Genomic DNA, 27234 nt, shown 5'->3' on the forward strand with positions numbered 1-27234 from the left:
GAGCTACATACTACTATTGCAAACACATTTACATTCAGATGGTATTTTCTACACTTGAGTTGAATTTTTATATTAAAAATAAAGTTAATTTTCAATTATACCTACATCCCAAAGCATATTACTCTTTATTTTAACACACTGGGAGAAGGAATCTGTTCATTACCAAAATTAAACAAAGAAAAAAAGCATTTCATGGTTTGCAAGACCACCATGCACAGGTGGTTGCAATACTTGACCTTTAGCTTCTTGCCAACTACCATACCACATGTGTTCTGAAAGAATAGCGAACTCAGGTGCCCTTGTATGAGATACTTCAAATCCATCTTTCAAATGCTTGCTATTAGTAAATGCACAATCTTACTAACAATAACCAGGAATAATTAAGAAACAACACTCTTATGGATTTAAAGGCAACTTTATTAAACTATATTTAATTAGGGGCTGGCAAATTTGTTCTGAACAGGACAAAAAACCATGTTTTAGGCTTTGTGTATCAGTCTGTTTCAACTACTCACCTTAATGCATGAAAGCAGTCACTGATAATAATATAATGAATAGGAAGAACTACCATCCAATAAAATTTTATTAACAAAAACAAGGCTGGGGTGTGTAGCTCAGTGGCACAGTAAGTGCCTTACATGTGCAAGGCCGTGGGTTTCCTCACTCCCAGAGTACAGGCTTCTCTGTATCCCTCTGTCAATGTTACCAGATGAATCATTACTTAATGATCAAATAACTTAAGTAAGATGTTTGTGCTGGCATAAACATCATTTATTGAATATTTAGACTCTAACTTCCCACAATAATATGTATAGATTATGTCTCACAATGTCTTATTTTTAAGTTAAAAATTTTTTAAATGTATTATTAGTTATAAAGCACTGTCATGACTATATTGAAGTCTGCTCATCTAAGACTAATTCTAATTTTCTGGCTCTCTGGGATCAGTCATGTAAATAAGCAATCTGACTACCTAATGCTGTGTGAGGACTAGAACTGAAAAGTTACACTGAGGCCAGAGTTAGTAACACTCTCACAGGTGAGATTCAAAAGCAAATGGAAAGAACCCAGTAGACAAAACTTGTATGCAGAGATAAGGATGCAAGAAGTGAGACCTGTTTATATATGCAATGAGGACCTGAGATTTTTCTGAATTGCAGTAATAAACCTTTTTTCAGAGCTTTTTTTGGAAAATGCCTCTGTTCTTTGCAATGAAGTAATCCCTGACTAGAAAACAGAACATGAATTTTTTTTTTTGAGACAGGGCTTTGCTATACAGTTCAGGCTGGTCTTGAACTTACTATGTAGTCCAGGCTGATGTTGAACACACAGCAATCCTGCTGCCTCAGCCTCCTGAGTGCTAGGATTACATGTGTGTGCCACTATGCCAGGTAGAACACAAAACACTTTTCAGAGGACTTAATATTTGAGCTGAATCTTTTTTTAAAAATGAGCAGATAGGAGCTTCTAGTCTAGATGCAGAAATAGGGAATGGATTTACCCTCCGCCTGAAACAACTACAAAGCAATTCCGAAAAATATATGAAACAGTGTTGTTAGAAATTGGCTTTGTATACAGGACACATGCACTACAATAATCTCTGAGAAAACCAAAACAAAGTAAGGCCTTTTCCAAAAGCTTCCTGCTTAAAGTTTCCAGGAAGCAACAGGAGAAAAAAAAAACAGTAAAACTGACAAGATCTCCAAATTAGGGCAACAAAATTGAAAGGACAAGCTTGTCAGAATTTACCAGAGCACCAGAGTGGACAGAAGTGCACACAAAGACTGTGGCATAATCTGCAGAGGGTCTTCCTCAAGTCTGTACTACTTGTAAAAAATCTACACAAAGCAGGAAAAGCAGCAACTAAAAGTGAAGTGGAGCACTGAGACCAGATCTCATGCCTGACTCCCTATGTGATCTCACCTGACTTGTTTCAGGGTAAGTATGCAATCAGGTTCAGTATGTTATTGTTCATTACCGTAAGTTTTGTCGATCAGCACAAGGGCCTTGGGGCAGCTATCCTCTCTTGTCTGTCCATTGTGTAATATGTTGGCCACCCAACAGTCTGAAAATACCCATCAACCGCCCATATAAAACATTCCTCAACCAGCTTCCTAGCAGAACAGACTTTGTAACAAGCCTCCTCCACTTTCTTGGGGATATGGTTTCTCAATTATTTGCATTTCTTGCCTCAACACCTTGTCTCTACTTAACTGGCCTAGCAGTTCAGCTAGCAGCTAAACTTGCGTCAGGGAAAAAAATGAGCAGAGGCAACAACCTCATACTGTGGTGAGGATAATTTAAGAAAGGAAAAAAGGTACGGAAGGAGGGGAGGGAAGGAGGAGAAAAAGGCAGGCAGGCAGATTGCACAAGACAGGTAGAATAATCATAATGTCTCAGTAATAGGGCAAAGTTAGCCCTGAAGTTTACTTTGTTCCCACCTAATGAAGCACAGTAAGCCTTTTAATAATCCTTAACAGTATTACAGTGCTTCCAAATAATTTAGCAATGTCCCAGAATACAGCTCAAGAAATTTCTAGAAATACTGAAGTATCTATTACAGGCCTGGATAGATATATATATATAGCAATGTAAGGGGTTTAGCATTACAATGGCTTCAGTGTCCATGGGGGGGTGTGTGTCTTGTAATACATTCCCTACATATAAGGGGGAACTCTGTATTCAACAGCACATATGCTTTCCTTACAGGAAAAGTTACCTCTACTTGATGGAGCTCTAGGAGGTTCAAATGAGATAACCTACAAAAAAATACTTAGGATGCAAGAGATGACTAAGTTTTTAGGAAGACAATTCTATGGTAAGCACAGAGGGGGAAAAAAGACTTTTTGGATAGTTCAAATTTTAAGTCCATAATACCATATTGAGTCTATTTTGCCACTAATATATAGTGGCAAAATTTTAACATATTACACCACAAGAATATTTTATTTATTAAATGCTACCTTTCCTCCTCTACAAATTGTTAGTTGGTTGCAGAATTTCCTATGAGCTAACTCTGTACATTTAATTCTAAACATTTTTAAAAATGAAGTACTACCGTGTCAAAAGAAAACACAATTTAACAATAAGAGCATGTTAGCAACTGTAGGAAACAAAGCTGAATGATAGTACAAGGCCTTTATCGTTATGAATTTTAGCTGTTGTAAAATTATAGTACCGTAAAACATACATAACACAAAATTTACCAATTTACCCTTTTTTTCTTTTTCTTTTTGAGACAAGGTTTCCCTATGCAGTTCAGGCTGGCCTTGAGCTCACTTTGTAGCCCATGCTGGTGTCAAACTCTAAACAACCCTCCTGCCTCAGCCTCCAAAGTGCTAGGATTACAGGCATATGCCACCACACACAGCTTCATTTTAACTTTTTAGGGTATACAATTCAGTAGTATTCAGTACACTCACATTGTTGTGCAACTATCACCACTAAATAAATACCTCCAGAACTCTTCCACCATCCCAGACTCCATATCCATTAAAACAAGAAATATCCAATTCCTCCTCCATCCAACTCCTGGTAACCACTATTCTTTAAGAATTTGACTACTCTAGGTACCTCATATAAATAGAATCATGTATTTGTCATTACTTCATAAGTTTTCCTAATTTTTATTGTATAATAAAGCACCAAGCACTGAGAAAACAAAGACTGTCAGCAGACCCATGTGCCCTTAGAAAATTCACACTCAGTAAGGGAAACCTAACAAAAATAAACAAGCAACAAAAACACTTTTCAAAAGTCATATGATAACTGCTTTACTAGAAGAATAAAACAGAATGGTGGCACTAAGGTCTGACTGTCAGGAGAGGCTTCATAATGGAGGTGATATCTCAGGACAGTCTTGAAGTGTTAAGAATTCACCAAATGGTAAGATTATTTTACCACAGGAATAGCACACACACACATGAATGCAGCATCCATCTGTCCATCCATCCATTCATTCACTCATTCAATGGGGGATGACACTATGCTTCATACTCTACACAATTACAATAGCCAAGATCCCTGCTTTCCTTTAGCTAGCAGCATAAAGCCTTGAGATACATACTGACCAAGAGCAAGCAGTTCACACTGAAATCCAGAAAATGGGGCTGAAAATGTTGCCAGGAGCCACATTATGAAAAAGCTTTTAATGTCATGCAAAGTCTTCCTCCTGCAAGCTAGGCTGAACATTTTAGAATATACTATATAAGAAGCATCTGTGGGGCTGGGGATTTAGCTCAGCGGCAAAAGCGCTTGACTGGCCAGCGCAAGGTCGTGAGTTCGGTTCCTGGTACCGGAGGAAAAAAAAAAAAAAAAAGAAGCATCTGTGGCACTCGCTCAACCCTAAAAGTTTTTAATTTCCTGTATCTGGGACTGACCCTAGGAATCTATATTTTTAATGAGAATACTAGGTGTTTCTAAGACAGGTATATCTACGAACTACATCTTGAGAAATACTCTAGAATACAGGCAGCTAATGACAGCCTGAAGCAAGAGAATTATGTCAACAGATTATATGTTTTGGCTTATTAATGCTTTCATAATTATAAAGTAATAAATGGTTTTGTTTTTAAAAATACAAAAAAGAAAAACATATCTACCACCAAAAGATTTCACCTTCCGGTGTAATTTTATTATTTTTGCTTATATGTTTGCATTAAAAACATTTTTAAAAGGATCATATTGTACAAACTATTTTACAGGCTGTTCATCACCTAGTCATGAAAGGGAATGTTTTCCCCTTCTATTCATCCGAAGACTTCATGACTATACAGCACAGACCATACACAGCATATAGATGCAAACACTCCTCAGTCTTAAACATTCAGGTTACTGGTATTTTTTCACCTATTTCCCATATTATACAACTATCAATATGTTAACATATGATAAAACCTGGGTTTTAGAAAGATTACTTTAGTGACAATACAAGTGCTGAATCTCAACTGAGGTAAAATTAGAAGCTAGAAAGCTATTATGATGCTAAGCAAAAATAATAAGATCTTGGGCTGGGGGTATAGCTTAGCAGCATGAAGGTTGCCTAGCAGGCACTAGGCCCTGGGTTCAATGCCCAGCACTATAAATAAATCTCAAAGTAGTAACAATGGAGGAGGATAGAGAAAGGATTTAAAAGTCCATAATTTACACATATGGGGTTGTTATCTGCTTAAGATTAGGTACAAAAGTAATTCTTCTTCTTCAGTAAATATCCTAAGTCTTATAATATATCAAAGAATAATTAGTGAGAAAAGTATATTAATATAATAGAATGTTATGTATTTTCACTGTTTTTTGTATAGACATATGAGGGTATAGGTTCAAGGTTCCAAATATAAGAGTCTTCCTTTTGTCTTTTTTTTTTTTCTTTTGTAGGGCTGGGAACCAAATCCAGGGCCTCACTCATTTTAGGTAAGCATGCTTCCATGGACGTACACCTCCAGCCCTAAGAATCTTCCTTTTTGTCAGAGAAAAAACAGCTTCCTATTGCTAGTCTACAATTGCAAAAACAGAGCCAGAAAAAGTAACAGTTGTCAATGAAGACTGACTTGGTATTCAAGTGTATGCTGGAGGTGTAGCTAGAATTTAACACATTAAACAAGCAACTGCCTATGATCACATTTACTTCAATTTTTTAAAAGAATTTATATAGATTAGGCTTTTTACCAACAAAGCAAATGTCTAAAGTATTTGGCTCTCTGTCTTCTTATGTGGCCATCCGCTAATATCAACCTGAGAACAACCCCATTTCAAAATGTGCCAGCGACTAAAACATGGGTCAAATAAAACATTTTCCTCTTTGTGAAAGGGCATAATATGTATCACAATACGGAATCCTAGAACACAAAGCTAAGGCCACAAAAACTGCTTATACTGAACAAGTTCCCTCAAACAATTTTTTCCCCAGATTTATTAATGGGCCACTACTCCATAATATTAAGGTTCAGATTTCAATTGTAAAGTTTATGATTAAACTTCTAGGAACTTGAATCAGATTTATTCAAAGATTTAATCTGATCCAATTTAATTGTGTAAATTAAAAAAACAGAAGCACATCTTTTCTTTTTCCTTTTCCTTTCAGATAACATTCTTTTTTAACTGTTGGATACAGTTAAAGCATCCCTAATCTGAGAAATCAAAATTTGACAACTTTTTGTGCACCCACATGATACTTCAAAGATTTTGGACCACTTCAGATTAGCATCCGGCCTACAACCGTCTCCCTAGTTCCTGCTTATTAAATACACAATATTACTTCATAGTCTTTTGGCTAAGATCAAGTGAAATATTGCAATAAAGCAGTGACCCAGGAATTTCAGGTCTATATCCAGCATTTATGACATTCATGGCAGTTCTTGATCTTGATCTGATATTGAAACCATGCAATCATTAGTCAAAAGAAAGCTGAAGCACCTATATTAACAATATAAAAAGGAGACATAAGAACAAGGACTATACGAGGCGTATTACTTTAGAAACCAGAAATAAATGAGCCAGTTCCTCAGTACAACATAAAAATTATCTAACAAAGCATCAAAATAGATGGCGGGGAGAGGCTGACGGAACTGGAAAGAAGACCAGACAAGTCTGTAAGCTGGAGACTTAAACACTCTTCTCTTTGTGTTCAGTACAAGTGGTAAACATGAAAAATTTGACTTCAATGGTGAGAGGAAAATATACAAACCAAAGTGAGATATTCTGAGTTTTAAATTAAGAATTAACTTAAAATTCAAAGTCTGACAATTCTAAATGTTGGTGAAGATGTGGAATATCTGAAACTCATACTGCTGGCTTGGTTAGACACCACAACTCACCAACCCGAACTGAACACACTAGACATTGGCTATACTTCCTGGTAAGATATGAGAGAATATGCCAGCAGGATCCTCAAAGCAATTAAAGTGCTGATTCCTTTGACCTCTTGCAGTGGCAGGTCTACTGCAAGAGAATAAGCACAAGGAGTGGTCAGTAGCTACTCTAGCTTGGAAGTACCAAATAGCAACCAGTATCTCCAGTCCCACAGAGAGTGCTTACTGAATCTCAGCAACAGACTTGTTCACTACAAGTTATTATGCTAGGGAAGCCCTAAGACATGACTTGGTATTGTATAAGTAACCTTCCACTTGGTATTGTATAAGTAACCTTCCTCCACAGTGTCTCTTGGTCTTTACGTAATTTATTAATTATGAGTCATCTTTACTATAAGTAATGGTTGTTGGTAATACAGATGACATTCTACTTTAGCAGGTTTCCAGGGGAATAAAGTCAGAAAGTTAACTTAAGGCCAAAATTGTCCAGAAAGAAGGGCTAACGTTAACTCTCTACTTCTAACAAGTAAGGAGATTCAATTCAGAATGACATTAAGTTAAAAATCTATATTCATATACTTTATTAAATCTAAAATGTCAATGATTCTAAGACATAATTAATTTTTGTACTACTAAGAAATAAAAGATACTACCAATTAAATGTGGCACACACGGACTGTAACACATCCCACTTGCTGGGATATAAAACAGGGGGAGAGGATATGATTTTTAGAATCAAAGAAATACAGAATAACCATTCTCCCAAGTTTTCACTAAAATATTTAAGATATACAATCCTATTCCACATCTTAAGACATGGTTGACTTTAACAGAAACCAGTCTCCTACTACAAACCTAAGATGCCTAGGGTTGTATTCTGTCATTCAATAGTTCTTTCTTTACCTACTCTAAAAACAAGTATCAACATAGTCGATGGAACATAGCTCTCTCCATCCTAGGATGTTAAATCAACTTCTATAAAAATAAATAAATTAGTTTTCATTATTGATTACCTAAAATCCTAGGGACTTTTACAATCTGGAGGTTTTCATGTAATGCTCTGATGAAACATGGTATCTCAGGTTACCCAGGAATATATTGGCTCCCAGATGCCAGAGAAATGTGCGATGGGAACAGGTGAAAACAATCTTACTTGAATAGCGGTACACAGGATGAATGTTTTCATTAGAGTAGGCTGTGCACAATCATTAACACTGTCTATTGCGGAGGGCAACTCTATCAACTTATAAGTAGAAAATAAAGATGACAAAGTGGCCCTGGCATTCCCTACCTATTTGACTAACTTTTGTTTATAGATGGATAAACATGGGGTGGAAGCTACACAAACACTTGGCAAGATAGATAAATCATCTTAAAAATACCAAAGCCAGGCATGATGGCCCAGGTCTTTAATCCAAGCACTGAAGATTGCATATTCAAGGCCAATCTGTGCTACACAACATGTCTAAGGCCATTCTAGACAATATAGGGAGACCCTGTCTCACAAAAAATTAAAACAGATACTGTGATTATTTACAATAGGAAACACAAAATATACAAAGTATCTGCCATCTGCTCTCCGTAAGATACAAGAAAATAAGGTTTCTGTGAAATATCAAGATAAACTGGGCTGGGGATATAGCTCAGTGGCACAAGCACCTGCCTAGCAAGCGCAAGGTCCTGAGTTCAATTCCCAGTACAAAAAAAAAAAAAAAAAAAGATAGATTAAAAAGGCAAGGAAGGAATAAAAGGACAGCAAACGTGCAGAGTAAAATATAATGAAGCTCTAAAAAAGAAAAAAGGAGTAAGAATAAAATTTAAATCTACAATGAAAATGAAAAAGAACAAAATCAACATTACAGATAATTTCATCAGTAATAGGAGACAAAAACAAAAAAGTTCACCAAAAACGCAACAACTAAGTTAATAAAAAATAAGTAATAAAAAAAAATGAACCAATCTACAAGCAACAGACAGTACCTAAAAAAGAAGTCAGGCATGGAGATGTACTCCTATAATCTGTTACTTGGGAAGCTGAGGCTAGCCTCAGATGTGCACATACTCTGTCTCAAAATAAAACTGAAAAGGACCTTGGATGTAGCTCAGTAGAGCACTTGCCTAGCACACTTGAAGTTCTGAGTTTAATGGGGGGGGGGGACACAACAACAAAAAACAAAACATGGCAACAGAAAATGGAAGCAATGATCAAAGACTTTAAAAACTATACCAAAATAAAAAGTACTTACATCATCAAAAGAACCTTTTTGTCTTTCTTGTCCCATCAAAATTAAAAGACACCAGCACCCAGGAGGCTGTGGCAGGACTATCACCGCGAGTTCAAGGCCAGCCTGGGCTACAAAGTGAGCCCAAGGCCAGCCTGAACTGCACAGTGAGATCCTGTCTCAAAAAGACAAAAAAATAAATAAAAGATATCAAAAAAATTGCTTAGAGAATTTTAACAAAAAAGAGCCCGGGACACAAGAATACTCTATTGTGCCACGCTGTCATTAACATGTTTATGCAACAAGCCACCTTCAGATATTAAGGGATTCAGAAAACTACCTCACATTTGTAATTCCTAAAAAACAGTGCCTGAAACAGTATTTGAGACAACCGAAAAAATTAATCAAAATTGAAAATCAAGAATGAGTATAAATAGTATAGTATGAATAGATTAATGGTGGTGCTCTAAATTAATTACTAAATTACTAAATTAATATATAGAGTCCAAACTGCTTTTGAACAAGAACAAACAGTTTAACTCCAAGTGTCACTCAGGCAGTGCATTTGTTTACATACTGGCTATCCTAAGCATCGCTCAGGCTGGTGTCATTTCAACCAACCAATTCTCATACTGCATAAATTTGATGTGGTCGTCTTTATAATAAAAATTAACAAAAAATATGCAAATTTTGCCATCCTGCATTTAAATAATTGACTTGTAAGTTGTTAAAACACTCAACATTTGAAGTTGGTGGTAGAGCCTGGCACGGTGGTGCACACTTGTAATCCCAGTGCTCAGGAGGCTGAAGCAGGGGTCACTGAAAGTTTGAGTCCACACCTGTGCTACAAAGTCAGTTCAAGGCCAGCCTGAACTACACAGCAAGCCCCTATCTCAAAAAATGAAACATAAGTAAATAAAATAGAATTACAGATTAGTGTGGAAAGTTGGTAGTGCTGAAAAACTAACCTAAGCTGTATTTCCTGTATAGGTTGAACATCCCTATTACAAAGTCTGAAATGTTCCAAAATCATAAACATTTAATGACACCGTAAGTAGAAAATTCCACACCTAACTTCACATGATGGATTAGAGTTTAAATACAGGTGTACTAAAATTATTGTATAAAATTACCTTCAGGTATTTGTGAAACACAAATGAATTTTCAAATGTCGGTCCTATACTTAAAATATTTCATTTCCTATATGCAAAATCTTAAAAAATTTCTGGTCTCAGCATTTTGGATAATGGATTCTAAACCTGCATTACATAAAAGAAAATATTTCGTCTTATCCTTGAATTTCATAATTATACTATAACTACATTCAGTGTATATGCTTTTAAAAATGATTTATCTAAAGGAACATGTCTCCACTATTGGTGGGAGTGTAGACTGGTACAACCCCTGTAGGAATCAGTATGAAGATTCCTCAAAAAACTAAGATTGGAGGTCCCATTTGACCCAGCTATTCCCCTTCTGGGTATCTTCCCAGAAGAATTTAAAACATCATACCACAGTGATGTACGTGCACCATGTTTATAGCAGCACGATTTGTAAGAACTAGGTCTTGCAAACAACCCAAGTGCCCATCAACCAAGGAATGGGTAAAAAAGATGTGGACTTTTTATGCAACGAAGTACTAATCAGCCAAAAAGAAGGATAACTGGAGACTTTTACAGGTAAATGGATGCAACTCGAGATCATACTCGTAAGTGAAATAAATCAGATGCATATGTGTAAAACCTGTATTGTCTCCCTAGTGTGAGAAGCTCAAGACCCAAACTATACAATAGATACTGTAAAATGGGAAGAAACTTCAAAAGGAAGGAGAAGCTGGGATGGATGAACAGAAAAAAGAAAAAGAAAAGCAAAAAATATATTTTATATATTATATTAATATATAAAATATATTTTATTTTTAAAATATATCTCTATAAAAGATAGTTAATATAGCTATACTACTAATTTCTCTTAGCTCACTGAAAAGGAAAGTTTGTGCTAATACTGTTTGGACAATTAAATGTTGATACCTTGTATTCTAATTTAAAGATAACAATATGCAATGTATTAACCATTGTTACCCTATTATCTTATTTTGAAAATTTTTTCTCTTTAATATGAGCTAAATGAACGATTTATCTATCCTTTTTAGAACAAAAATGCATTAAATAGTTTATACTGCAGAAGACATAACTAAAAGAAGTGGAAAATAAGGTTACTTTAAAAGTATAAAATGCCAGGCATGGTGGTGCACACCTGTAATAGCAGCGCACTCTGGAGGCTGAGGCAGGAGGATCACTGTGAGTTAGAGGCCAGCCTGGGCCATAGAACTGAGTTCAAGGCTAGCCTGAACTGCACAGCAAAACCCTGTCTCAAAAAGAGAAAAAGAAAAAAAAAAAGTAAAAAATTACAATAAAAATAAGTATCAATTATAACAAATTTTTATTGTTTAAAATCTTCCTACTGAAATGTCTTCAGATGAGTCTTAAAAAAATAAGTGACATAAAGGATTAAGCATAATGATAGTGATTTATATGAGTAATGGCAACAGCCAAATTAAAAGAAAGCAGGAATAATAATTTTGACACAGGACAAGAAACAGGATTCAAGATTAAACTGAAGTATTTCTTTAACTGCTACTCAAGTGCCATCTATGAACTAGATTTTACAGGTCTGTAACATGACAAGTTTAAAGCTTGAAAATTAGCATTTAAAAACTTAAGCAATTTTACAGCAATTCTGTAACTGTTAAATGTAGTAATTTTTAAAATATAGTTTGCCTTTTTTCTTTTTCATTTCTTTTGCTCTAGTAACGCATCTAATGTATTTTTAAAAATCCGAAAAAATCAATTCTTCACAACAAAAAGTTAGAAGCACTGCTATCAAAGACAAATAAGAAACTTTATGTCCCAAGTAACACATCAAAGTATACAAAGTTAAAACAATTACAGATGAGGGGCTGGGGATTTAGCTCAGCGGCAAAAGTGCCTGCCTGGCATGCGCAAGGTCGTGAGTTCGGTTCCTGGTACCGGAGAAAAAACAAAAAAAACAAAACAAAAATAAAACAATTACAGATGTAAGGCAAAAAGAAAGAACTAAAAGTGAGAAACAAATAAATTCCACGCACACATTAAATAAAGACATATAGTTTGAATACAAAGAACTGTCACATTTTAAGTCTTCTATTAAAAGATGCCCCATCAGTTTAATATTAGCTCTTCAGAAAGGAAAATTACTGTAATAAATCTACACATTGTGAGATATAGTATAATCTCAGTGTGTTTGTTTGTTTTCAGTAGTGGGGATTGAACCTAGAGCCTCATGCATGCTGGCCAACACCCTACCTACCACTAAGCTCCAACCCTACCCCTTTTTTATTTTTTGAGACAGTATCAGATTAAATTGCCTAGTCTCTGGAACTTTCAACCCTCCTGCCTCAGCCTCCTTTATAACTGGGATTACCACGCCTGACAAAAATATTACAATTTTTTTAAAAAAAGATTAACCCTGGAAATAATAGTATGCCAAAAATTTGGTATCAAGTGGAAAATTTTCAATTTTTAGTGAAATATTATAAAAATATGAATGACAGACCCTAAAGAACACCTTCATAACTTTGAAAAATTAAGAACTACGTAAAGCATAGGATAATCTGGTGTTCAACCACGCCAAGAACTCATGTAAGGACTATTTGTTTTGGGGTCTTTTTGTTCCTGCTGGGCAAAATTACACATGGAAAAAAAAGTTTAGAACTGTATTAAATTACTCAAAGCATGCTATTTTATCTAGGCTTGCAGTTTTTAAGCCTTTTTTATACCCAAGTCAAGGGAAAAAGTCTATTATTTCATAAGGTCAGCTGCTGCACAGGAAGTGATAGATGCCTCAGTCATTTTCTTCCTAGCTCCCCACAATCCTCTAAAAAAAATTGGGACATTATTTAGGCAGTGGGTAGTAGTACTGCTTTCTCAAAAAAAAAAAAAAAGAAAGAAAGAAAGCAAGCTGCATTTTGTTTCTCTGTCATTCTTCCATGTAACTCATTAGGTTGAAAATTAACCCAAGCCAGTCTCATATATATCCATGAGGATGACTATGTAAGGTTGGTTGAACAGATAGAGGATATTACACCACTGCCCGAACCACTAGTCCTATTTCATGTATGTGTTAAACAAAACACACAAGCGTGTGTGCACACACACACATACACATACAAACTGAAATACATTAAGACCTAAGGCAACATTATTAACAATTTATTCTAACTGATATAAAGTATTTTCTACCTGTTATACAAGTTGATAATCTAAAATAGTCCTCCAAAGACGATCCTACTTCTTGGATAGAAACAAATTAGAAGAATAACAAATAAAGACAGGCTCCTTTTGAAACTTTGCTTTTTAAGCCATATGGTTTTAAAAGGTAAACTCTAAATAAGATAGGGTAACTCCAGATCTTTTCCTTCCACTCTCATGCCTAGAACTTAAATACAATTTCATCTAAATGTAATTTTAGAGCTTTGAGATACAAAAAATTTTATAAAGTGAAAAACACTATTTAAATAAAAAGTATTTACCATAAGAACAAAGTGGTTAAGTATTTGTGATTCAATTCAGATAGAAAGCAATTTTCCTAATATATGAAGAGCTCTTCAGGATCAATAAAGACCAAGACTCGGGGCTGGGGATTTAGTTCAGTGGCAAAAGCGCCTGCCTGGCAAGTGCAAGGTTGTGAGTTCGGTTCCTGGTACTGGAGAAAAAACAAAAATAAAATAAAATAAAATAAAATAAAGACCAAGACTCAACAGAAAAATGGGTAAAAGATAAACAAAGAGTACAATAAAAAAGAAATATAAATCCCTCACAAGCATACAGAAAAAAATGCCACTAATAATTAAAGAACAAATTAAAACATCAAGATTTGTGTTTTCACCTATCAGGTTGATACCAATTAAAAAAATTTGAGAACATAATCTTAAACACATGAAATCTTACATTTCTGGTGGGAGTACAGATTAAAATGACTTCTGTATTACAGTTTTTGTCGTAAGAATTCATTGTAAGCTATTTCTCACTTTTCAATTTACGTTATTTTCCTTTTAAAGAACAATCAGGAAGGAGATAGTCCTGTGAACTAAAATCTAGAAACTCAGCCCAGGTCCTATAGTAACTTCTAAACAGTCACACAGCTGTCATGACGTCCTTTCCGGTCTTTCACTCCTGGCAGACCCAGTTCAACAGACTACAGTTTCCATCTCTCAGGGAAAGGACACAGTTTCGTCTGTGCAGCTTTCTTCTCAGAGCCAAATTAGCTGGTCTCTGTCCATCAATAAGGAGGAGACCCTTACAAAAAATACACAAAAAATCTGTCAAAATCTCATTTTTTGTCACACATGAGTGGAGCAATAGCTTTGAAGTAAATCAAGAACTGCCAGCTACATTTTCCAGAAAGACTAATGATTACATCAGACAACGTATTTTTAAAATGTAAACAAAATAGAGCCAGCCTGATGTGATCTGGTGGTCATTTAAAAAAAAGTTGTAATTTATCTGTTTGTACAGAACTTTGTTCACATAATGAAGCAGACAGGTAGGGAACTTTAAATAACTTGGATGATGATGACGAACTTAAGAGTCTTGTTCTACATGCTTCCCAGCTTATGGTACCTTATGGTGATGCACAGTATCTACTGAGTGAATGGGATCAGAAAAGATATGGAAGGATGATGAGAATGGAATAAAAACAAGAACAGAAATTAACTAAATTCATGTATCTGAATCACTGAGGAAACAGCATATGTAAACACTAGTGGCTGGAGGTGTAACTCAATGGTAGAGGGCTTGCCCACCATTCGAGAGTCCTGAGTTCAATTTCCAGAGCTGTAGGAAGTGGAAGTGGGGAACTATTTAGTGAAGAGAGGGGCAATGTCACATTGGCAAATGCTTCCTGAAAAAAGAGTCAGCCAGCAACAGTAATATAATAGATTTAATATAATATAATTGTTGCAGTAATAGCCCCTTAATTAGACACACACTTAGGGACCCCTCCATATCAACTCTGGGTTTGCCCAGGTGCTCTGCTCTGGCCCATGGAACAAAAAACACATGGGGCTTGCCTTCATTTGCTGCTTCACTGCAAATCCCAGTAAGACCTCCAGGTAAAGGAGTTTCTACTAGCCGGCTAGAAACAGAGCCTTCTATCACCCACACAATAGCCTGCACCAATTTTAGACCTACGAGTAAAACTACCCTTGACCAACTACTTTCTAGCTCACTATCAGTTGGATGCAGCCATCTAAACAAGAGCAGACAGAAGCAGCAGCACAAATGCTTAACACCCTGGCTCAGAGTCATAGGTTAACAAACAGCTGTTGCTTTATAGCACGAAGTTTTGGGGAGGTTATACAGTAAGCAAACAGTGATAAAAGTAGGAAAAAGAGTAAGACTAGTGTTCAAAGAAAATTTCTGCTTCATCTGTTCTGTTTCTTAAATTTCACAATGAGAATACAGTTGTTCCTTGGTATCTGTGGAAGACTGGTTCTAGGATACCCTCACAGATGCTCAAGTCCCTTACATAAAATGGCACAGCACTTGCATATCACCTACCCACAGCCTCCCATACACTCTAAATGATTTCTGACTTACTTTCAATAGCAAATATAATGTAAATGCTATACAAATAGCTGTTAATACTCTGTTTAGGGAGCAATTACAAGAAAAAGTAAGTCTACACACATTCAGAACAGACACGATTTTTTCCCCAAATATTTTCGATCAGAGTTGGTTGAAATCTCTGTATATGCAACCTGCAGATAGGAAGATTCAACTATACAGCTGGGCGTGGTGGCACATGCCTGTAATCCCAGCACTCAGGAGGCTGAGGCAGGATTGTTGCCAGTTCGAGGCCCTGGGCTACAAAGTGAGCTCAAGGCCAGCCTGAACTGCACAGGGAGACCCTATCCCAAAAAGACCAAAAAAAAAAAAAAAAAAAAGATCCAACTGTACATACTAGTATACTACTTGTTTAATTACAAACACAAAGTTTAGAAAAATATATTAACATTATAGTGAATTCCTCTCACCTCATAAACAAATTTATGTAAAATAATTCAGCCCAAATGAGAATGTGAATTTGAGACATTAATATTGTTTAGGAAAAAAATGGGTCAGTCTGGGGGTACTATCACAAGAAAATGTGAATAAGGACATATTTATGGTCACTGTCACAACTCAATAATGGTTCTTATTGAATTCCAAAATGTTACGAGACAGACATCTCAAATTTGGCTTCTCTACTCCTTCTGTTGGATGGATAATGGCCATGTTCTTGCACTTAATTTTCATACGCTATAGGTAAACATTACGCTACATAACTTAGGCAAAAGTCAATTAACCTCCCCATGCCTCATTTCCTCAAGTGTAAAATGGAAATATCAGTAAAAAATTTTACAGAGCTATCAGGAAGATTAAATCACTTAGAATATGGCATATAGTAAGGGCTCAATAAATGGTCTACAACCTGTTAGTAAATGATATAAAAGTAAGGCATTTAATTAGTACTGCATATGGCTTCTATTTTGAAAATCCTCAACATTGTCTACCAAGGTGTGATACATCAAAAGTAACTGAAAATCTTTCTGACTTCTTAAAAAAAAGATAATATTATTAAAAACAAAACAACCTGGGAAAATATATATAGAAAATATATGATGAAGACAGTTGACGCTCTAAGCAATAATGCATCATTTGGCCTATAGATTATTCCACAATCCTTACAGATTAAAAAACCAAAGGATTCAACTATTGTGTATATGTGTGTTACAAATTTACAAAAAGAAAAAAGGAAGGAATAAATCCCTATTGACTTGTTATCTTTACTGTGGCATTTGGTGCACACACATTCAACATGTTCTACCATGATTTTTTTTAAAGCACTACTGATGTCTTCAGAAAATAAGGCTCTTTTACAGGAGAAATACATTTAACCTAATATGCAGCACTAGATTAGACCTGGGCACGTCCCTGTCTATATACATCAATAGTTAAAAAGATGCAGGCCTGGATGGGCATATCCGATTTTTTAAAGGATTTTAAACAGGCATTCACCCATGAATCACTGACCACCTGTAAAAATTCATTTCAATTCAATTCAAACACTTCAAAAGCACTTAGTAATATGAAGTAAATATGGCAAATTCTGGAGGAAAAGGGTTCAAAAGTAGCATTTACATTACTATATATGCCAGACATTTCCTGGTTATCTTATTCAATCATAATAACTCTAGAGTAGAAATCATTAAAATTTATTTTATAGAAGAGGCAATTAAGGCACACAGAAGTAAAATAACTTGCCCAGGGTCTCTCCACAATATGATGCAATGGGATGTAGAAGCATTACAGGGTGGATGAAGGGAGATACATGAGGGTAATGCCATGTGACTACTCCTACAGACAAACACAATACTAGATTATTAAGTCCTGTAATAGCAATGTTAAGGGGGCTAGGGTTTAGAAAATCAAGGAGATAATATCTTGGGAGTGGGAAATGGAGTCACAGAGGCTTTAAAGAGATCAATATTTGAGTTGTTACTTTATAGATGAATAGGATTTACCAACTTCAATGCCAAGGATCAACCCACCCCCCTCACCCCCAATATATTAACCAAAATAAATTACTTACTTGAAATTGAGAAAAACAATTTTGAGAGAAATCTTCCTCAGATATATTATTCCATAGTTTTAAAACAAATAATATGATGACAGTTTAATTTTTAGGTTGCTTTTATGTGGCTTGTCTTGATTTTTATTCTGAAATGAAATTTAGATTAGTCATTTTCTTGTTCTGGAAACTAAGAGTATGCCAACATGTTTTAACTTTACATTCTTTCACATATCAACATGTATTATTTACAAAGTTTTACTTCACATCTCAAGCAAAACCTAATTTTTAAATTACTTTGAAGTGTAAATATATATATATGCAAAATGAAATTTTAAAAAATTTGTTAAAATTCCTTGGTAATTGTAATAAATGGAAGAAAAATAGAAAAATTTTATATAATGTTATATAGCAGACATGGCATTTTTGAGGTAACACATCTTCTTTTATTTGAATTTTTATATAGTAAATGCTCTCTAAACCCAAAGTAAACTAACTGTCCCAAGGAAACTGACCTCAATTCCTTAATATTTTCCAAAACTATCATCTAAAAAGAAATTAGAATTGGCCCCCTCAAAATATATATACACATTTTTCATTAAAAATTACTATCCATTTTTCTCAGAATTTACTTCGCTAGTAGGTGTATTTTCAATTTCTGCTGCAGAAAACAGTCCAATCTTCCAATAGTAATTAAGGAACAAAATAGTTTTCATTTTAAAAAAGAAATGTTCAAAAATGTAGAGAACTAGAAGAAACACAGATGATTCAGAAAACTCAAAAGAAACGGAAAAAAAGTTTTCCCTAAATATTTAAAAAGACTATCATTAAGAGAGTCTTAGTTTTATTACAATTTGTTTTGTTTTCAAAATTACATCCACATTAGTGGACATCTTTTTTTTTTTTCCGGTACTGGGAATCGAACTCAGGATCTTGCACTTTTCAGGCAGGTGCTTATGCTGCTGAGCTATATACATGGCCCTAATGGACATCTTTCTAATTGCCTAACATACCCACTCCTGTCTTATCTATATTCACATGGAAATTACAAGTTAACATACTTTAATCCAAAGTCATGCTACCTTAACTCACATTATTTCCTCTTCCTGAGCATCACTATGGTGTTAAAATGAGTAACTTTTGGGATTTGTTGTTGTTTCTGTTTTAGCTTAGCTGCTAAACTGACCCAACTGGGCTGGAACTTTTGACCCTCCCATCCTACTCTCCCAGAGTGCTGGGATTACAGGTGTGTGCCACCACGCTCAGCTCACTCAATAAATTTTTGAGTATTTTTTGAAATATCTAGGGCCAATAGCAACATCCTCTGAAATCTACTGCTTATAAGTGTTAATCATTTTTCACTTAGCTTATTTTTAATTGAGTAAATTCTAATCCAATCAAAAGCAAGATGAGAGAAAATTTAAAGCAGCAAAGAAACTTGAAGGGTCTAATGCATTTCTTAAAACCTGCATACAATTTTAGCATCAAGTTTTGTTTACATCTGTCATAAATTCCTCTTACTATACTAACAGTTATTATCCTTTTTAAAAGAATATAGGGACAATCATCACAAAATGAATATCACTATAATCTATTCTAGGAGACTGTAATCATTATGAGATACAATAGGCCTGTAAAGATTTCTAAACTACGCATGTACAGCTCGTTTAATAATCTCTCCAAGGTTCTATTACATTCCTCTTTCAACTATTATCAATGCCTTCCTCCAATATTCCCTCAGATAAAAAGGTTTGGGGTGTTGGTGTGAAGTAGAGAGCAGTGAGTCAGGATCCGCAGTTTAACCTAACCTCTCACCACTGGACAGTGGAGAAATCCCTGAATTTGCCTATCAAAAACATGTTGTTTATATAAAATGAGAGGATTTAACTAGAAGTGTCATCCAAACTTTTTCCCATTGTAACTAATATTTTTTCAGCATATTAGACAATGGAGGCATTTGCAGGCATCTACATGATGCTTGTTATAAAAACAAATTATATGTTCTTTACATAAGAAGCTTAAATTTTAAAATACTATGGTACATATGCTTTGATATGATATAATGCTGAAATTCATAATAATATGAATTTTAAATCAAAACATCTTCATGTCAAGAATATTTCAAAATAACGATAGTTTATTTTTGCAGAACATACGCACACTAATAGGCAAGCCTAATATATGCAGCAAGCTAAAATGGTACAAGCACACATGACAAGCAGGATGACAACAGAAGTGATCGCAGAGATTGAAGCCTAGATTGAGCCCCTCCCCCAGGGCCACCCTCTCTGCTTCTGTGATCTCATCATCAGTGACAGGGCTGCACCCTGCACTGGGTGGCATGTTTGTCAGGCACACTGAAAACCAACTCCAATAGCAGTTCTATAATTCCTCTTCCATCAGTGGTAGCTATATCCTCTGTAGTTGTCTGCTGAAGTAGATTCCAATTAGTAAGTCAACTCCTTTAATGCACTTAAAATATCAAAAGGTACAGTAACTACTGGCTGTCACTCATCACTGTTTACAAGAGTAAAAAGAAGCCTTCTTTTAGTCTCCATTCCACAAGGGCCACCTTCCAGAGAGCCATGTAACATCAACTGAAAGCTGATGAAGAGGTCTTATGAAGAAAGCCTTATGAAAAGGTCTTCAACTAGAAGACCTCTAACATAAAATTATATCCAGTAATCACTGAATAACTGTTAACAACTATGATGGCCCTTTAATTTTGCTCTTCCTTTCCCATAAGCATAACACAAAAATACTAACTCTAAATACTGTATGTAGATATAGATGTACACCAATAGACTACCAAACACTATTTGGTATATACTACTAAAAAGTGTTAGCCTACTTTTGTCCTCTCCATAAACCAGTTCTACTCACTGGAGGCAATCACTGTCACCAAATGCTCATACATCCTTCCAAAGATAAAATAACTAGACACATATATTACATTCTGTATTTTTAATCTAAACCACACAAATGGCAATATATTGGATGGAGCATAATGGACTCTTTCATCTCATTTTTCTCTGGTATCTTACACATGGAACCACAGCCGCACAGTGTTGTCTCACTGCTTTTAGGAGTTGTCTAGTATATCACTGAACAGACATACAGTAATTTGCTTAAACCACTCCCCTACTCATTTATGTTTAGGTTGGTTCCAATTTTTGCACTGACAAATAATGCTACCACAAATACTCTTTCATGTTTAACACATGTAAAATCTTTTAGAGATAAAATACTGAAATGGAATTTCTAGTATAAAATAAATGTACAATAATTTTGAAAACCACTTCAAAACTGCTTCCTGTAGAATCAGAATACTTAATATTCCTAACTGGGAATATATGAAGATATCCATTCTCCTTCCTCTTACCCTTTCCATGTTATATTACACGAACAATTTCTGCTGACTTGACAGGTGGTAAGCAGTATGTTGCAGTCTGAACATCTTTATCATCAATAAAATTGTATATACCTTTTCATATGAATTCTCTTTGCTCACTTTTCTATTGGATTATTAGCTAGAAGCAATCTGTATATTAGGAAGAAATTATTCCTTTGTGAAAATTTCTAAGTTTTGTCAGCATGTTTAACTTTTAACTTGATTTTTTCCTCATACAGAATTTTATTTTTATGTCCTAAAATTCAGCAATCTAGCTTCAATTGTTTTTCACACTCTGAAAAGCTTTCACCATTTGTGAATTACATAAAAACAATTATTCTATTTTTCTGTTTCACATTTAAATCTTTGACTCTTCTGGAAGCTAACTACTTCATTTTCCATAATAGTAACTAGCTATCCCAACAATGCAGTGGCATCCATTCATATATTAAGTTCATATATACTGTACTTGAGCGAATTTCTGGTCCTTACTGTCTGTTTCATTGCTATCATGTGTCAGAACTATGCTACTCTAAAAAATTTTTGAGAACACATTACATATAAATGGATAAAGTCAGAAATTACTAGATTGCTTTAATATAACCATCATTTTGCAGTTGCTAAACTGAATTTATGTTATTAACATCAATATTATCCTCATGCAATCATGAATTTGATTGATATTTATTCTGGAGGTCCATAATGAGCCTTACACTTTTGAACCATATCTAGAAAATTGGTTTTTTCCTTAACTTATAAAGGGAGTTTTTTTTTTTTTTTTTTTTTTAACAAATTATAAAATCAATGTATGTTCTCAGTAGAAAAGGTGAAAAATACAAAACACACAGAGAACCAGCCATTATACTTTGATGTACTTTTCTGCATCTTTAGTTTTTTTTGTTTTGTTTTTCTTCCAGTACCAGGAATCGAACTCATGACTTTGGGCTTGCCAGGCAGGCGCTTTGACACTGAGCTAAATCCCCAGCCCCCTTTTCTGCATCTTTAATAAGTGCTTATTTTGTAAAATGATTTTTTCCACATAATACACTGACAGCATTTCCCCATGTTATTATATAATCTTCTTTTTTTTTAAAATTTGTTTTTCTGAGACAGAGTCTCACCTTGTAGTCCAGGCTGGGCTCACTCTTGATCCTCCTGTTTCAGCCTCCCAAGTTGTGGGATTACAGGCATGAGTCACTATGCCCAGCTGTTCCATGTTATATATTCTAAAACATGATTTTAATGATGAATAATATTTGACTACATGAATACGCCCAATTTCTGTAATCACTTCCCAACTGTTGAATAGCGATGGCTGTTTTCTGTGATGGCTATCATCTATTGATTAATTCTTCCAACAAATGCTTGAGTAACATGAGCTCTGCAATAATAAGTAAAACGAACAAATTACCAGCATTTCTGGAAGTTACAATCTATTGAGAGACAAGAGGAAAAATTTCCAGCACATATAAAGTTGTAACTGGAGCAAATGTTATGGTGGAGTTCATGCAGCTCTGAGAGTCTACGATAGGGATAGCTTCCCTGAGGAAAGCTAAATTGAAGTTTAGGTAAAGGTAGGGAAAAACATTCTAGGCAGAAAGAACAGCATGTACAAAGCCCTCATTGTGGGAGGGAGCATGGCAAGAATAAGGGATTGAAATAATGCCAATATAGCTGGTACACAAACAGCAGGGCAAGAAGAATACACTCAAACTATGACTGGTCAGGAAGGTAAGGGTCAGACTATACAAGACCTTAAGATAGGCAAATGCCACTACATAAGATACGGAGTTTTGTCTGTATCCTAAACACAATGGAAAACTATTGAAGCACATCAAGTAGTACTGTGACTTAAGCTGGTTGCATTTTGAAAAGATCTCTCTGATTACAGTGTAGAAATCAAATTAGAAATTGACAGGGTGGATTGGGATAAACCAAGATTAGGAGGCTGTTGTAGTAAGCCCTTTCAAACACGTGACTAGCTTAGACCAGAGTGGTGATGGATAATGAGAAGTAGATGGACTCAAAAGATAATCACAGTTGCCAAGAGATTTAAATCCACAGATTAAAATCCCTAAAACTAGGATTATTTGGGTCAAAAGAAATATTTCAAGGACTTCATATACATTGCCAAGCTGCCCTGTAGAGAGCAGTTCTCGCCATTTGTGAATAACCTTGTATCTGGGTCCTCTATGAGATTTTTAAAATTCTTTAAAAATTCCTTTAAAATTCCTTAATCCATACTTCCTCCATGAAGCCTTCCCTTACTCCCCTTTTTGTCTGACTAGTCATTGAACATGTCTCCTTTGAGTGCTCACTATATCACAGACACATTTCTATTGAGATCCAATTATTCTTTGTTCAAATTTTCTTTACCAGTCTCATTTACACTACATTATGAGTTTCTAGAGGTTAAAGCTATTTTTAATGAAGACCCTTAAAAATAACTTGATATATACACAGTAGGTTCTCCTTATGTGTTCACTGTTCACCAAATGAACTAATCATACATTATCTGATTTTACTGTACCCACAAGTATGATGGCTCCGGGGATTTCACTAAATTGTCTAGGCTGGGGATGAACTTGTGATCTTACTGCCTCAGTCTCTACAGGTGCATAGATTATAATTTTAATCAAACATAATATAAAAGGCTAACAATACTTGTTACTTAGAACTCCAAAACTTACTAAATGAAGTGATCAATCCTGTTTGTGATACATAGTCACGAAATCTCTGTAATGTTCCTAAAATCTCTATTATGATTAAATAGGTACTGTGTGATCTTAAAATATTTTAAATGGTTCAGTGAAAACAAAGGCATCAACAAACATGAGTTTCATCAGAGAAATTTTTGTAATTTGAATTGACAAATGCTTGTTTTCAAAAGCTGTCCTCATAAGAAATTTATTTAATAATCTACCAATTTATAAAAACAGAGGTTATTTTGGTAGATTATGGTTAACATTATAGAATACAGCATTCAAATAAGTACTACACACTTACGTAATTTGTCAGATTTTCTAAACACGTTAAATAACTTGATTTCATATTTAACAGCTAGCATCTAGAACATCTACTAAAATACTGAGTAGAAAGAAGACTTATGAGAAGAGGGTACTACAACTCACAGTAATTGTAAAGACAAGCAGCTCCCTCTATAGTCTGTTTGGCCTACTTTAATTATTTGCTTTGTGACTATCTCACACTCTTCTACTTACTACTACTCTGCATCTCAGCAGGGAAGCTCTTTGAAAGTTTAATTCTGTTTAACCTAGTGCTGTGAAAACTGAAAGAGCTGTCTAAACTCAGCATAAAGGGAGTTACACTAAACAACTAAGCAAGAGTTGAGAAATGGAAACTGGACAATGTACGATTTCCACCCGAGTTCGGGTCCTTATAATGAAGATTCAGGACTTTATGCGGAGAGATTCCCAGAGCGGTCATACCCATATTCAAACCTAAATGAGAGAACGTTATCCTACACTTTATTTATAGTCTTGTTTCTTTCTACTGAGACAAGTTACCAAAATGTCATTATAGAAGAAAAAATAACCATGTTTTTCTAGAAAGATACTGCTCCATACATAGTTCAAAATAAACTTCAAGACATTTTTTTAAATGAACTAAAGCAGAGGTTTTTGTTCTTTGAAAAATAAATTCATCACTCACATGCAGAAAATTTAGGCAATTCTCTTAGGAACCAATATCCTCAGTCAGCAAGGGATTAAATCAGTCAGCCAAGACTTACCATTCAAAAAACTTTTTCAAATTTTACCATTTCATGATATGGACACTTGAAAGCCTACAATACTTGATTTATTATTAGTCAAATAATGTCCCCAAAACACAGGACAACCAGAAGTCAACTGGACTGTTTCCTAAAGCAGAAAAATACTTCTCATCAATAGAGCAAAAAATGCTAAAAATGTATTAATTAATTAAATGTATTAATTAAGTGGTAAAAATGTATTAATCCAATCAGTTCAGAATTTATTACATAATTCTCAAATAGCTACTTTATTTGAAAGAATTTCTTCTACTGCCATTTTTCAGGACCTCCTTTCTAAAGCAAATTCAACTTAAAAACAGCTTTTCTCCATATCAAGGTAAAAAATTAAGGACTTCCAAAATTAATTCCTATATATGAAAGACCTGTTTTTATGGTGCTTTCTGTAGCACTGGCTTATCATGTGTGACAAATTTTCAATAACTTACTTATTAGTAAAGATACAAACGTCAGTCATTTGTATTTTCAAATATTACACCTGTCTTCATTTAAAATGCCAGCATTCAGACTTTTACTAACCTAGTTTGGTCTGATTGTATTTGATGATCTGGACTGGTTTTCTTTGAGGAGAGAATTCAAAAGTAGACTATTCTACAGTTTTTGCTTTTAACTAACACTACCTTCATTAAGAGTATCTGACATGCTAAAATTACTGGTTTAATTTATGAAAGCTGTACATTCTAAATGTATGTCATGGACTCCAATTTTTTTCTTGTTGAGGACACAAAAAATTTGTTGTGAACCTGTAAACCATACAGCAAACAATTTAATAATCTTAACGTGAAGTTTGGGATACTCTGTATCAAGATTTGTATCTTTCAATGTATGTACAAAAAAGTGTCTCACTTTTTTGTTCACTTACACTACACATTTCAAGGTATATTAAAAACAAAACAAAACAAAAAAACAGTTTGGGCTTTTTTTTTTCCTCGAGGAAGAACTAGTGAGATGTCCAGGAAGAAGAAATATTTCTCACAGCATACTTCATGTGCCTTTACTTTTACTACTCCAGAAACAAAAGTACATTAGATTCCGCATTTTTAAGGAATACTGTCTTGTATAACAATTATTGTTGAAAACAGACTGAAAATCACTCAGGAATACATATTTAATAACTTGTGTGAAAGAGAAAAAACTGTTGAAAAGTAACCCAAAGCATATGCAATTTAATACACAGAAGTGCCACAATACAGCCTATCAGCATATCTGAAGTTTGGAGATCTAGCTAAGAAGATGTATATCAACTTGACATTACCTACCCTCTGCATCTGATGTGAGAACAAGAAACAAAGACAGCACAGCTCTACAGAAAACCTACCCTTCAAAACACTTTAATGCATGTTTTTCAGCCAAGTTTCAAGTGTTACTTTACACTTTCTACAAATTGTTAACAGCACTCAAACCTCCATCTTTCAAGAATAACAGCAACAAAATCTCACAATTTCAAAAAAGAAAATTTACCAAATCTCGCATTGGTATTTTTAACAAAGAGAATTTAGATTAAAAGATAACTGCTTGGAATGAGTGCTCATGTTTGGCGAAGCGCTGTTCCCTTCTTGGTAGTCGGTAGAAACTGACTGCCGTAATAACAATGAATGGCGAGGAGAGCAAGGCGCATCAAGTGGGAAACGCTACCTAAAATCCCATGGGGCAATACATAACTCAAGTACGAGCATTCTTTCCCAGAAGGCAGCTTCTTTATTCCAGCTAAATAGTTCAAAACATGAAAAAGGCAAAACAACTTAAAAACACCTTGTAAATCTGGTCACTACCTTACTTACATTATCATCCCCCTCAAGAGCTTTTGAGACATAGCTTCTGCCACCGCTGTCTCCCCCACCCCATTCCCTCTTAAAAATAAACGAACCTATATTATTAATGCAATCCTACAACTCAGCCTGGAGGCATTTTAAACGGTTTAAGCTGCTGAGCTGGGCTGTGGTTCCTAATAAATTTACTCCACGGGTGTGATGTCTCACGTTGGGCAACATAAACACGCGTTTCCTACTTCCCAGGCTACACGTTTCCGAAAAGCATTTGCACCTGAGGATGCTACCCGCGCAGAGCGGCGCTAAACAACAGTTAGGACCGGCACGCGGAGCAGAGCCACATGGTCCCTTCACCGAGAAAGCCTATCTGGCCCCGGCGCCAGGCTCCGAACCGGCGGCACCTCCGGAAGGGGCAGAGGAGAGCGAGGAGGCGGCCCGGAACGACTGACCGCGGAGCTGACACCGCGCCTCGGCTCTCCGGGCCCCTCCGGGAAGGGGCGCCTGGAGGACGCGGGAGTGTCCGGGTTCCCGCCGGCGACCTGTCCACAGGGGCACCGCGCGACCACGCGGCCCGTCTTCCGGGCGAACCCAGACGCGGCTCCGA

The 27234-nt window shown here is 35.4% G+C and overlaps 1 protein-coding gene across 6 annotated transcripts in view; it reads right to left on the reverse strand.

The window, feature by feature from the left end:
- Rev3l (REV3-like, polymerase (DNA directed), zeta, catalytic subunit) overlaps window positions 1-27234 on the reverse strand; it is a 178360-nt gene that overhangs the window by 150614 nt on the left and 512 nt on the right. The window contains exons 1-2 of one of the 6 annotated variants that reach the window (XM_013510833.1): window positions 22193-22213; window positions 17702-17829 (exon numbers count right to left, since the gene is read on the reverse strand). The exons of 4 other annotated variants lie outside the window; for them this stretch is intronic. The gene's annotated coding sequence lies outside the window, so the exon portion shown is untranslated. Of the gene's footprint in view, window positions 1-17701; window positions 17830-22192; window positions 22214-27234 lie in introns of those variants that run through there. One more of the 6 variants, XM_005377904.2, reaches the window with a different exon arrangement.

Source organism: Chinchilla lanigera, unplaced genomic scaffold, assembly GCF_000276665.1.
Source record: "Chinchilla lanigera isolate Chin_1 unplaced genomic scaffold, ChiLan1.0 scaffold00010, whole genome shotgun sequence".
NCBI lineage: Eukaryota > Metazoa > Chordata > Mammalia > Rodentia > Chinchillidae > Chinchilla > Chinchilla lanigera.